This window comes from Mobula birostris, chromosome 10 (genome assembly GCF_030028105.1).
Source record: "Mobula birostris isolate sMobBir1 chromosome 10, sMobBir1.hap1, whole genome shotgun sequence".
Classification (NCBI taxonomy): Eukaryota; Metazoa; Chordata; class Chondrichthyes; order Myliobatiformes; family Myliobatidae; genus Mobula; species Mobula birostris.
Window position 1 is genome coordinate 69,180,685 of NC_092379.1, and position 12,721 is coordinate 69,193,405.

The 12,721-nt window shown below is 48.4% G+C and overlaps 2 protein-coding genes across 9 annotated transcripts in view; both read right to left on the minus strand.

The window, feature by feature from the left end:
* The window catches only part of LOC140204094 (interferon-inducible GTPase 5-like), a 34,486-nt gene extending 28,494 nt beyond the window's left edge, over positions 1-5,992 (minus strand). Inside the window, exons 1-2 of one of the 5 annotated variants that reach the window (XM_072270422.1) lie at positions 5,540-5,992; positions 357-896 (exon numbers count right to left, since the gene is read on the minus strand). The gene's annotated coding sequence lies outside the window, so the exon portion shown is untranslated. Of the gene's footprint in view, positions 1-356; positions 1,224-1,966; positions 1,989-5,539 lie in introns of those variants that run through there. The other 4 variants (XM_072270421.1, XM_072270426.1, XM_072270424.1 and 1 more) reach the window with 4 other exon arrangements.
* Positions 1-12,721, minus strand: part of LOC140204100 (interferon-inducible GTPase 5-like) — a 628,716-nt gene that overhangs the window by 114,109 nt on the left and 501,886 nt on the right. The window lies entirely within an intron of this gene.

Consider the following 12,721-nt stretch of genomic DNA (forward strand, 5'->3'; position numbering starts at 1 on the left):
GCGATTGGGGCGAGAGCAGGCGTCTGTAGTACAATCCCACTAGTGTGATTGCACCCTTCCTGTTCCTGAGTTTTCCCCACATGGACTCAGTGTCTGACGCCTCCATTATGTCTCCCCTGAACGCAGCTGTGATATTGTCTCTGATTAGTAGTGCAACCCCCCCACCTTTTAACCTCCTCTATCTTTTCTAAGACTTCAAAAACCTGGCACATTCCTGCCCTATCTTTCAACCAAGTTTCAGTAGTGGCCACAACGTCGTAGTTCCATGAACTGATCCATGCGTAAATTCATCACCCTTATTCAGAATACTCATAGCGTTAAAATATACACACTTCAAACTATCCGACCCATCATACCTGTTATTTCGGTTTTGCCTTTCAATACTTCTGTGTTCAGACAGTTGGGTTATGTGAACGCTGTTGTCGTTCTGTTGCACTGGCTTCGACCTCAGCTCCGTGAATAAAATATTCCAGTCCTCGTCTCTCTGCGTTCTCGGAAAGGGCGCGGCTTCATCTTGAATCGAGCATTTTCACTGAAGGTTACTGCAGTTCGCCATCCGGTCACGATGATACGCGTTCAACCCAGATCCAGGGAAACAAGTGAGCTGGGAAAGTTCCACACAATCAAGTGTGTCTCACTCTCCCCGCCCGCTTCACTGGTTCCGTAATGTTCTTTGGGTTCACAGCCTGAGTGCTGTTGAATCCTGGTTGTTCGGTGATACTGTGATGGTGCTGTGAGCGCGGTTCACAGTCCGGTTCACAGATTGCGCAGTTTAGGACGAGTGATATCCTGAAAGGAGCTTTCTGCTTTTCAGATGTTGGTGGTATTCATGACCAGTTGGGGTGGGGATTCGGTCTGGAGACGTACATCCCCCCTCCCCCAGGAAATAGTGTAAACTGTGGAGTAGCAAAGCGCACATCAACAAGGGACGTCTGCAGTTACAGAAAATGTCAGCTCAGAGAACAGGAGTGGCTGGCATGAAGTTATTGCCTGCTCTCCGGAGATCTGAGTGGTTAATCTGTGAGACGTCCAACGCCATCTTTGGGAAATTTAAAACTTAATCCATCAAAGTAAATAAATCAAGCGGCGTTAGCAGCGTGGTCTGTGGAACTGTTGGATGCTGTAAAACCCCTCGATCTCACTGAGGCCACTGCCGTCCTCTCTCCACATGCGCCTCCCTCCAGTCCCGGAACAATGTGGTTAACTTCTGACTGTCCTCCGTTCTGACCCAGCAAGACGCACAGAGCAGAGGCAAGTAGAGAAGGACACCGGGTTATGGTTAGGGTTCACTGATCTCTAGCAGACTGAGGCAAAGAATGGATTCGCTCTGCGGTGGAGCGAGTCACTAATTTCGGACCCTTCCTGAATGAGGAAAACGGGGAAGCCCCGCTTCGGTGTTCTGTGAGAATGATATACACAAACTGGGACAGAAAGCCTAACAAGCCCTCCATCTCCAACGGTATCCCACCACCAAGCACCATCTCCAACGGGGTCACACCACCAAGCACCTCTTCCCTCGCCCCCCCCTCCCCCCGAGTCTGCTTTCCACAGGGATCGCTGCCTACACGACACCTTTGTCCTTTCGTCTCTCCTTCCTGGCACTTATACTTGCAAGTGGAGCAAGTGCTACACCCGCCCCTTCACGTCCTCCCTCAATAACATTCAGGGCCCCAAACAGTCCTTCCCGGTGAAGCAGCACTTCACCATTGAGCCTGTTGGGGTCGTCCGCTTTAAAAAAAAAGGGGATCTCCCGGTGGCCACCCATTATAATTTCACTTCTCATTCCCATTCCGATATGTCTATCCATGGCCTTCTCCACTATTGTAATGATGCCACAGTCAGAGTGGAGGAACACCACCCTATATTCCGTCAGAGTAGCCTCCAAATTGAAGGCATGAACATCGATTTCTCAAACTTCCGGTAATGCCCCCATTCACTATTCCCCATCCCCATTCCCCTCTCTCACCTTATCTCCTTGGCTGCCCATCGCCGCCCTCTGCTGCTCCCCACGTCCGCCTTTTCTTTCTTCCTTGGCCTTCCGTCTTATCCCATTAGACTCCTGCTTCTCCAGCCCGCTATCTCTTTCAACTATCAACTTCCCAGCTCTTCACTTCACCCGATCCCCGCCCGGTTTCACTTATCACTTTGTGTTTTTCTCTCCCCTCTCCCACCGTTTAACTCTAATCATTTTTTTAAATCTCCAGTCCTGCTGAAGGGTCTCAGCCCGAAACCTCAACATACTCTTTTCCATAGATGCTGCCTGGCCTGCTGAGCTCCTCCAGCATTTCGTGTGTGTTGCTTGGATTTCCAGCATTTGCAGATTTTCTCTTGTGTGCAAAGGGAGCCAAGGAGGCTAACGGGGTTGGGGCGAGTTGTGTTATAACCTGGAATTGAGGGGTTGAGTTAACATGTCGGTGAAACACAACCTTGGGTGGAGTGAACCAAGAAACCAGCTGTCTGAGGACGTTCCCAAGAACGGAAACATCAGTTTTGAGAGAGTGTGCTGGGGGTGGAGTAGATTCACACCAGTGCTCGCAGCGATAACATACGACACCTAACTAAACCACACTTCCTGTTCAAACTTCTCGAGCTCTGCGGTGAGGGGGGCCTGGGAGGTCGCATGGCAACCACTCCTGTTGTTCAAGGGGTTTGCGACTGGAGACAATCACAGTGAGAGCCCAGCTTTCGGGATGGGTGGGAGGGGGGCGTGAGGATTAGCGACTCCTGCCCTGACATGCAGGGCAGTGCGGATCTCTACTCCACAAATGGTGCTTAAAGTTCGTGCTGTTGTTCAAAGTAGACTTGAGATCAGTAAGAGGGTTATTTTTTGGGAGAATCGGCTTACAGTCACGCAGTGGATTCTTTCCCAGGATATCGGAGCATTGTCTGGACCCCAATTTAACATATCTTCTCAAAGTTGAAACCTCTGGCAATCCAGCACCTTGTAGCACCATCCTAGATCTCAGTATGGCAATCTGAGTGGGACAAAGACAGAAAGTTCGGGGACTGTGTTTGTGGGCCTGAGCCAATTCAGTGGGCTCTCACCTACTCACCAGTCGCCCGCACACACTCCAAGAACTCCTCTCTCGCATATTTTCTCTTTTTTATCTATCTGGGCGTGGCCTTCATGGCTTTGAATGTTGTGGAATATGTTGTCTTTGCCTCAACCTGGGATACATTCTCAACTATTTCCCATCTATTCTGGTCTATATTACCAAACATCTACCTCCCAGAGCCAGCCTTCATTACAAAGTACAGCTACATCATATTTTAACACCTTCAGATTGTCTTGCTGATCCGCATTCTGTGTTTCTGCATTTTCATTCCCATTCCCTTTCATTGGGAGTTCTACTTCCATCAGGAGTGGTCAGATGTGAAGAGAAGGCTGGTGCTCATTGTTTTCATTCCTTGTAATGACATTGTGATTGGGTGGGCTTAATCTCTTGATCTCTCTCTGTGCGGGTGAGAAGAAGAATAGTATGAACACTGAACATGATCCTGTACAATGACACAGGAACCATTTGTCAGCAAGGCCAACTGTGGTCCTATCCAGCTGGGAGCTAATCCTGATATTTCTGGCAGCTCTCGTAACATTTTTTTAATTTCAAAATATACTTTATTCAAAAATAAATATATACAATAAACCATTCAATAACTTTCCATCCTTTACACACGTTTCCATTATAGTCAGTACATATCCGTATTTATAGCCACCCACGTGGCGCTCCAGTAGTTCAGTTTCCCATATCACTGTTTAGGGGTATACTCCCCGCCCCCGACCACTCCCACTCCCACGGTTGGAGAAACCTATACTGTGGTCCTTCCCCACCGGGCCCTTGCGGTGGCTGCACCGAGTTTCAGTGCGTCCCTCAGCACGTACTCCTGCAGCCGAAAATGTGCCAGTCAGCAGCATCCTCCCACGGACATCTCCATGTGCTGGTAGATCATCAGGTTTCGGGCCGACCAAAGAGCGTCTTTCACCGAGTTGATGATCTGCCAGTAGCACCGGATCTTGGTCTCCATGGGCGTCCCCGGGAACAGCCCGTAGATCAGAGAGTCCTCTGTTACGCAGCTGCTGGGGATGCAACGTGACACTAGCCCGTCCATCCTCCTCCACACTCTCTTTGCGAACTGACAGAGTGCAAAGAGGTGGGTCACAAACTCCTCCTCACTGCGGCCCTCCCGTGGGCAGTGGGGTGCGGAGACGACGTTCCGGGCATACAGGAGGGTTCTGACTGGGAGAGCCTCTCTCACCGCCAGCCAGGCGAGGTTTTCGCGCCTGTTGGTGAGATCTGGCGATGAGACATTTTGCCAGATGAACTGGACAGTCTCGTAACATGACGTGGTCACCCAGCTGTGGGAGGATTGCCTTCTCTCCCTCTAGCTTTCTTATGATCAGAAAGATGTTGCTGTTGTTTCTCTCGCACCCAATCACATTTTGCTTGCTACACATACCCATATCATCACACTGACTTCACACTATCGAGCACTCCCTCCCCCCGCCAATCTAGTTTAAACCCTCCCTGATGGGAAACCACATTTCTCTGCTGGGATATTAGTACCCTCTTTTACAGTGCAGTGCAACCAACTCTTTTTGGATAAATTGGACTGCAACCAATCACCAAGCAGGGCTATTTACTTACACTTTCACTGTGGCTTGCTGACCTGCACTCCGGCCTCTGCATTTGCATTCCCATTCTCTTTCATTTCATTCCCGTTCAAGCACGTCCAGTGCTACTGGGGAGAGTTTAAACTAGAATTGCTGGGTGGTGGGAACAAAACTGAAGAGATGGAGGAAGGGGTGGTTGGCTCAAAATAGAGAACGCATGTAGGCAGTGTGAGAGGGAGGGTAGGCTGCTGATGGAGAAGGGATGCATTCAGACTAATGGTTTGTGACGTGTCTATTTTAACACAAGGAGTATCATGAACAAAGCAGATGATCTTAAAGCGTGGATCAGTACTTGGTGCTATGATGTTGCGGCCATTACATAGAATTGGATGGCTCAATGGCAGGAATGGTTACTTGGAGTGCCAGGCTTTAGACGAATCAGAAAGGACAGGGAGAGAATGAAAAGAGGTGGGTGCATGGCACTTCTGATCAGACATAGTGTCGCGACTGCAGAAAAGGAGGAAGTCATGAAGGGATTTTCTACTGAGTCTCTGTGGGTGGAAGTTAGGAACAGGAATGGGTCAATAGCTCTACTGGGTGTTTTTTATAGACCACCCAATAGTAATAAGGACATCGAAGAGCAGATAGGGAGACAGATTCTGGAAAGGTGCAATAATAACAGTGTTGTCGTGGTGGGAAATTTTAATTTCCTGACACAATATGTAGATAAGTGGAAGGTTTCCAGGCACAATATGTAGTTAAGCCTACAAGAGAAGAGGCTGTACTTGATCTGGTATTGGGAAACGAACCTGGTCATGTGTCAGGTCTCTCAGTGGGAGAGCATTTCGGAGATAGTGATCACAATTCTATCTCCTTTACCACAGCATTGGAGAGGGATAGAACAGACAAGTTAAGAAAGTGCCATCATACCTGTTATCTCGATTTTGCCTTTCAATACTTCTGTGTTCAGACAGTTGGGTTTTGTGAACGCTGTTGTCGTTCTGTTGCACTGACTTCGACCTCAGCTCCGTGAATAAAATATTCCAGTCCTCGTCTCTAGCGTTCTCGGAAAGGGCGCGGCTTCATCTTGAATCGAGCATTTTCACTGAAGGTTACTGCAGTTCGCCATCCGGTCACGATGATACGCGTTCAACCCAGGTCCAGGGAAACAACTGAGCAAGGAAGGTTCCACACAATCAAGTGTGTCTCACTCTCCCCGCCCGCTTCACTGGTTCTGTAAAGTTCTTTGGGTTCACAGCCCGAGTGCTGTTGAATTCAGATTGCTCGGTGATAATGTGATGGTGCTGAGAGCAGCTCAGTGTGTGCGAAGTTCACAGCCCGTGAACAGCAGTGACCCAAAGGGAGATTGAGCAGTATTTGGGTTTGGAGACGTGCGTTCCCACCCCCCCGCCCCCCAGGAAATAGGGTAAGCTGTGGAGTAGCAAAGCGCACATCAACAAGGGACGTCAACAATTACAGAGAATGTCAGCTCAGAGAACAGGAGTGGCAGGCATAAAGTTATTGCCTGCTCTCCAGAGATCTGAGCGGTTAACCTGGGAGACGCATTTTCAAATCCAATAGAAAATAGGTGCAGAAGTAGGCCATTCGGCCCTTCGAGCCAGCACCGTCATTCACGGTGATCATGGCTGATCATCCACAATCAGTACCCCATTCCTGCCTTCTCCCCACATCCCTTGACTCCACTATCTTTATCTAAGTCTTTCTTAAAAGCATCCAGACAATTGTCCTCCACTGCCTTCTGAGGCAGAGCATTCCACAGATCCACAACTCTCTGGGTGAAAAAGTTTTTTCCTCAACTCCATTCTGAATGACCCACCCCTTATTCTTAAACTGTGGCCTCTGGTTCTGGACTCCCCCAACATCAGTAACATGTTTCCCGCCTCTAGCCTGTTCAATCCCTTAATAACCTCATATGTTTCAATCAGAATCCCTCTCATCCTTCTAAATTCCAGTGTATACAAGCCCAGTCGCTCCAATCTTTCAACATATGACAGTTCCGCCATCCCGGGATTAACCTTGTGAACCTACGCTGCACTCCCTCAAGAGCAAGAATGTCCTTCCTCAAATGTGGAGACCAAAACTGCACACAATACTCCAGGTGTGGTCTCACCAGGGCCCTGTACAACTGCAGAAGGACCTACTTGCTCCTATACTCAACTCCCCATGTTATGAAGGCCAACGTGCCATTAGCTTTCTTCACTGCCTGCTGTTCTTGCATGCTTACTTTCAGTGACTGATGAACAAGGACACCTAGATCTTGTACTTCCCCTTTTCCAACTTGACACCATTCAGATAGTAATCTGCCTTCCTGTTCTTGCCACCAGAGTGGATAAGCTCACATTTATCCACGTTAAACTGCATCTGCCATGCATCTGCCCACTCAACCAACCTGTCCAAGTCACCTTGCAATCTCATAACATCCTCCTCACATTTCACACTATCACCCAGCTTTGTGTTATCTGCAAATTTGCTAATGTTACTTTTAATCCTTTCATCTGAATCATTGTAAATAGCTGCAGTCCCAGCACCTCTAGAACACCACTAGACACTGCCTGCCGTTCTGAGAAGGATCCGTTAATCCCTACTCTTTGTTTCCTGTCTACCAACTAATTTTCTATCCATGTCAGTATACTACCCCCAATAACACGTGCTGCAATTTTGCCCACTAATCTCCTATGTGGGACCTTATCAAACGCTTTCTGATCGTCCAGGTACAATACATCCACTGGCTCTCCCTTGTCCATTTTCATAGCTACATCCACAAAAAATTCCAGAAGATTAGTCAAGCATGATTTCCCCTTCGTAAATCCTTGCTAACTCGGACCGATCCTGTCACTGCTAACCAAAATGTGCCGCTACTTCATCTTTTATAATTGACTCCAGCATCTTCCCCACCACTGATGTCAGGCTAACTGGTCTAAAATTCAACACCATCTTGGGAAATTTAATCCATCAGAATAAATAGATCAAGCAGCGTTAGCAGCGTGGTCTGTGGAACTGTTGGATGCTGTAAAACCCCTCGAGCTCACTGAGGCCACTGCCTTCCTCTCTCCACATGCACCTCCCTCCAGTCCCGAAGCAACGTGGTTAACTTTTGACTGTCCTTTGTTTTGACCCAGCAAGATGCACAGAGCAGAGAAAGGCACGTGGTTATGGTTAGGGTTCACTGATCTCGAGCAGACTGAGGCAAAGAATGGATTTGCTCTTCAGTGGAGCGAGTCACTAATTTCGGACCCCGGGAGGACCCTTCCTGAATGGGGAAAACGGGGAAGCCCTGCTTCAGGGTTCTGTGAGAATGATATACACAAACTGGGACAGGAAGCCTAACAAGCCCTCCATCTCCAATGGTATCCCACCACCAAGCACCATCTCCAATGGGGTCACACCACCAAGCACATCTTTCCCTCACCCCCAAACACAGTCTGCTTTCCGCAGGGATCGCTGCCTACATGAATCCTTTGTCCTTTCGTCTCTCCCTCCTGGAACTTATCCTTGCAAGAGGAGCAAGTGCTACACCCGCCCCTACACCTCCTCCCTCAATACCATTCAGGACCCCAAACAGTCCTTTCCGGTGAAGCAGCACTTCACCATTGAGCTTGTTGGGGTCATTTACTGCATCCTGGTGCTCTCGGTGTGGTCCCCTGTATAGAGGCGAGAGCCGACGTACTTTGAGACACTGCTTCACCTACGCTCCATCCACTTTAAAAATAAACGGGGATCTTCCAGTGACCACCCATTATAATTCCACCTGCCATTCCCATTCCAATATGTCTATCCATGGCTTCTTCCACTATTGTAATGATGCCACACTCAGACCGGAGGAACAACACCTTATATTCTGTCCGATAGCCTCCAAATTGATGACATGGACATCGATTTCTCAAACTTCCGGTAATGCCTCCCTTTACCATTCTCAATCCCAACTTCCCTCCCTCACCTTATCTCCTTGCCTGCCCATCGCCTCCCTCTGGTGCTCCTCCCCCTTTTCTTTCTTCCAGTACCTTCTGTCTTATCCCATCAGACTCCCCCTTCTCCAGCCCTCTATCTCTTTCAACTATCAACTTCCCAGCTCTTCAATTCACCCGATCCCTCCCGGTTTCACTTATCACCTTGTGTTCCTCCCTCCCCTCTCCCTCCGTTTAACTCTAATCATCTTTTTAAGATCTCCAATCCTGCTGCAGGGTCTCGGCCCGAAACATCGACATACTCTTTTCCATAGATGCTGCCTGGTGTTGCACACTTGGACACTAAAGGGACTTCCAGGCGTGCAGAAGTTTAAAATAACGTCTTTATTTTGCTTTCTGGAAATACAGGAACACAAGCGCATTGGTTTCCCATGCATGCTGTGGGGCCGTCTCCCTCTACTCCATCACGTGTGCACACCCATGCCCCCCAGGACCCCTGCACTGCCCCAAGTACCTGTATAAGCTTTACCCCTTGTAACCATCAACCAACCCACTAAAATATTACCGTTGCTAGTACAACTGAACATTAATTAAATTGTGAATGAACAAAATAACAAACCAAACCAATAAAAATAATATGAACATAATATAAGAAAATTAGAGGGGTATCCAGTGTCCATTAATATGCTCCACATTACTATGGGTCCCACACTCTCCCCTTCAAAATGAATGTCATCCCGACACTATAGATTTCCCAGGGTACTCATGTCTTCAACTGGTGAGTTATAGTGGTAGGTTATAAAGGAGTCAGTCTTTCGGGATACACTCTGTACAGCAACAGTCTTTGACATGACATACATCTCCCTCTGTATGTCATGTGTCAGCAACAGGCATCTCTGGCCAGATGATATCTTAAGTGCTACTTTGCTACTTGTGCGGATATGTATCTCGGACTGAAGGTTTTGACCCTATGTCTACTGCATAACCCTTTACATAGACCCTCATGTCCTACTGTATGCCTCACACACGTTCCAGTGTCCTTCTATATACAGTAGTCTGTGTTCGACTGATGGTTGACCCAATGTGTTGTTCGTGAGTGTCTTGAGTGGGTTTCTTTGTCAGAAAGGATACTTCCTTATGGGAGTTGACCACTGCTCAAGATCCCTCTCGTCTGCTTCATCAGATGACGATGCCTGCTCAGAGATCATCTCGTCTGCTTCATCAAATAGCACCTCTCGCTTGGCCCCTGCAGTTTCTCAATTCACCATCTCTGCTTCCATCCTACCTTCCTCACCCTCATCTTCCTTGCCGCCTTGCTCCAGTTCTCTGTCAGCTGCTTGTGGTTGGAAAACCTCTGCTTCCACTCTCAGCTGGCTTCTGAACGGCTCGAATGACTCTGCTGGCTGTGTGGTGATGAATCTCCAGTTACTCTCATCCTCTGAACTATTGTGTGGGTCTCCCTCCTTCTGCCTTTCACTCTTCTTATCTGTGTTTGGCTTTTTCTTTTGCATTTTCTTTTTCCCCTGCTCATCTTCTTCCAAGGGCAGAAAGTCAGAGGGCAGTAGCAGGTTCCTGTGTAGGACTCTAGTCTTTCCTGGGCCTCTCCCAGGTCGTACGACGTAGACAGGACTGTGCTTGTGCTTCCTCTCGGTTACGATGTGGACTTGCTCCTCCCAATAAGACCTGAGCTTCCCGGGTCCTCGTCTGTCCCTAAAGTTACACTAATACTCTAAACCCTGGCTGTAGTTCCACTCCATAAATCTTCTGGTCATACTGCTTCTTTGCTCTATTTTGCTCCCTCTGAGCTGTCTGTGATGCCAGCCTGTATGCCCCTTGCATCCACCTTCTCCACTTACTGGCATATTTGCTGTGAGAGGTGCTCTGGTCACTTGGTGTCAGGCCAAACATGATGTCCACAGGTAGCCGGGGGCTTCTACCATAGAGGAGGTAGTATGGGGCATATCCTGTCGCTTCACTATGCGTACAGTTATACGCATGTACGACCTTGGCCTTTTCAATCTGACTTGGCTTCCTCTGTCAAGTTTCTTAGCATGGAAAGGAGTATTCGATTAAATCTCTCAACCTGACCGTTTCCAGCCGGGTGGTAAGGTGTTGTGCGTGAGCCTTGGATGCCACAGTATTCTTCCAGCTTGGAAAACAGCTTATTCTCCGACTCCTTGCCCTGATCATGATGCAACTTGGCAGAAATCTAAATTTGAGCACAAAGTCTCCAAAGATCTTTTCAGCGGCAGTTTTTGCTGACTTGTTTGTACATGCGTATACCTGGGCAAAGCGCGTAAAGTGATCGATGACAACCAGTATATACTCATATCCTCCTTTACAGCTTTCCAGATGCAGGTAATCTATTGAAACCATCTCAAAAGGATATGTGGTTACTACATTAACCAGCGGTGCTCTAGATGGCTTGATCGGGTGCTTCCGCTTCAGGCAGCTACACACCTTGGTCACATAATGGTCCACATCTCTTTGCAGATGAGGCCAATAGAATCGCTCACGGATCAGGCTAAGTGTCCGCTCCGCTCCGCTCCGAGGTGTCCCATCTCCTCATGCAGCTCCTTGTATATTAGCTGATGGAATGTTCTAGGTCACAGTAGTTGATCTCGAGCCACTGACTTTCTATACAGGATGCCGTCTTTGTTGAGATACAATTTGTTTCTCTCCCTTACACGAACAGAGGTGTCATCACGCCGGTCTCTTCCCCTTTGATGAGGCCACTGTCCTGTCATGGCATACTCTCGCACCTTGCCAATGACTGGATCATCCTTTTGTGCTTCCTTTAGGTTCTCGGTGGAGATTTCTGCCACTGTGGAAGTTAGTCTTTCATGCTCTACATCAGTACATGCTGCAGTGACGGTGGCTGGACACAACCAGGGCTCATGTTCATGCGATTCCATTTGGAGTGCCTGTGTGACAGTTTGTCTCTGGCTCCATTCCCCATGAACTTGTGCGGATGTACTCCTCCATATCAAGTGGCAACCGTGACAAGCCATCCGTGTCTCAATTAACTTTCCCAGGCCGATACTTGATTGAGAAATTAAAGTCAGCTAACTCCGCAATCCACTGGTGTGTTGTGGCGTTCAGCTTCGCTGTGGTCAAAACACAGGTTAAGGGATTATTATCCGTGTAGACAGTGAATGAGGGCGCATAATATAGATAGTCACAAAATCTTTCACAAATGGCCCACTTCATTGCCAAAAACTCTAACTTTCCAGAATGGAGGTGGTAATTCTTTTCTGATGCAGTTAGTGTTCTTGGCCCATAACCTATGATGACCAGCTTGCCTTGTTGTCTCTGGTACAGTACTGCACCCAGCCCCTCCTGAGAGGCATCACAATGCAACACAAATGGCTTTACAAAGTCGGGGTAACCTAGGAGTGGCGGGCACAGCAGGTACTCTAACAGCTGGCAGAGCACTTCCTGGTGTTTTTCAGTCCAGGTGATCGGTTGGCTTGAGGGTAGCTGGTCTGACTCTTTGCGTTTCCCCCTGCTCCTACTTGCACTTGATCCTTGGACCTTACTTCCTGGGGTCTTCTCGGTGGATAACAGACTGTACAGCGGCTTGGCAATGCGTGAGAAGTTCGGGATATAAGGACGGTGGTACGATAGGAACCTTAGCATTTTCCTCAGGTCTCCCACAGTCTCAGGTCTGCCGTCTTTGAGTGCTGTCTCAGCAGGATCCATGCAGTAGCCATCTTTGGATACAATCTTTCCCAGGAATTTCACTTTGTCTTTAAACACTTCACACGTTTTAGCTGTCAGTTTTACCCCATGTGCTTGGTAGCGACGTAACTCCTCTCTCATATCCCGCAGATAGTCTTCAAAAGACTGGCTGTGGACAAGACTGTCATCCAAATACGGCTGACATGTTTCATCTCTCAAACCCACGAGGCACTCCTCCATACCGCGCTGGAACTCTTCTGGGGCTGAGGACAGGCCAAAGGGGATCCTTACCCACTCGTATAAGCCCCAAGGTGTTATAAAGGCTGTAAGTGGCCTGCTACTCTCCTCCAGGAAACCCTGATGGTACGCCTTGTCCTGATCCAGTACCGAGAACCATACACTCCCACTCAGACTGTTCAACATATCTTGTACTCGAGGGATGGGGTGACGGTCGGGGATGGATTTTCGGTTCAGCTCACGGTAATCCACACACAGACGTAAACTC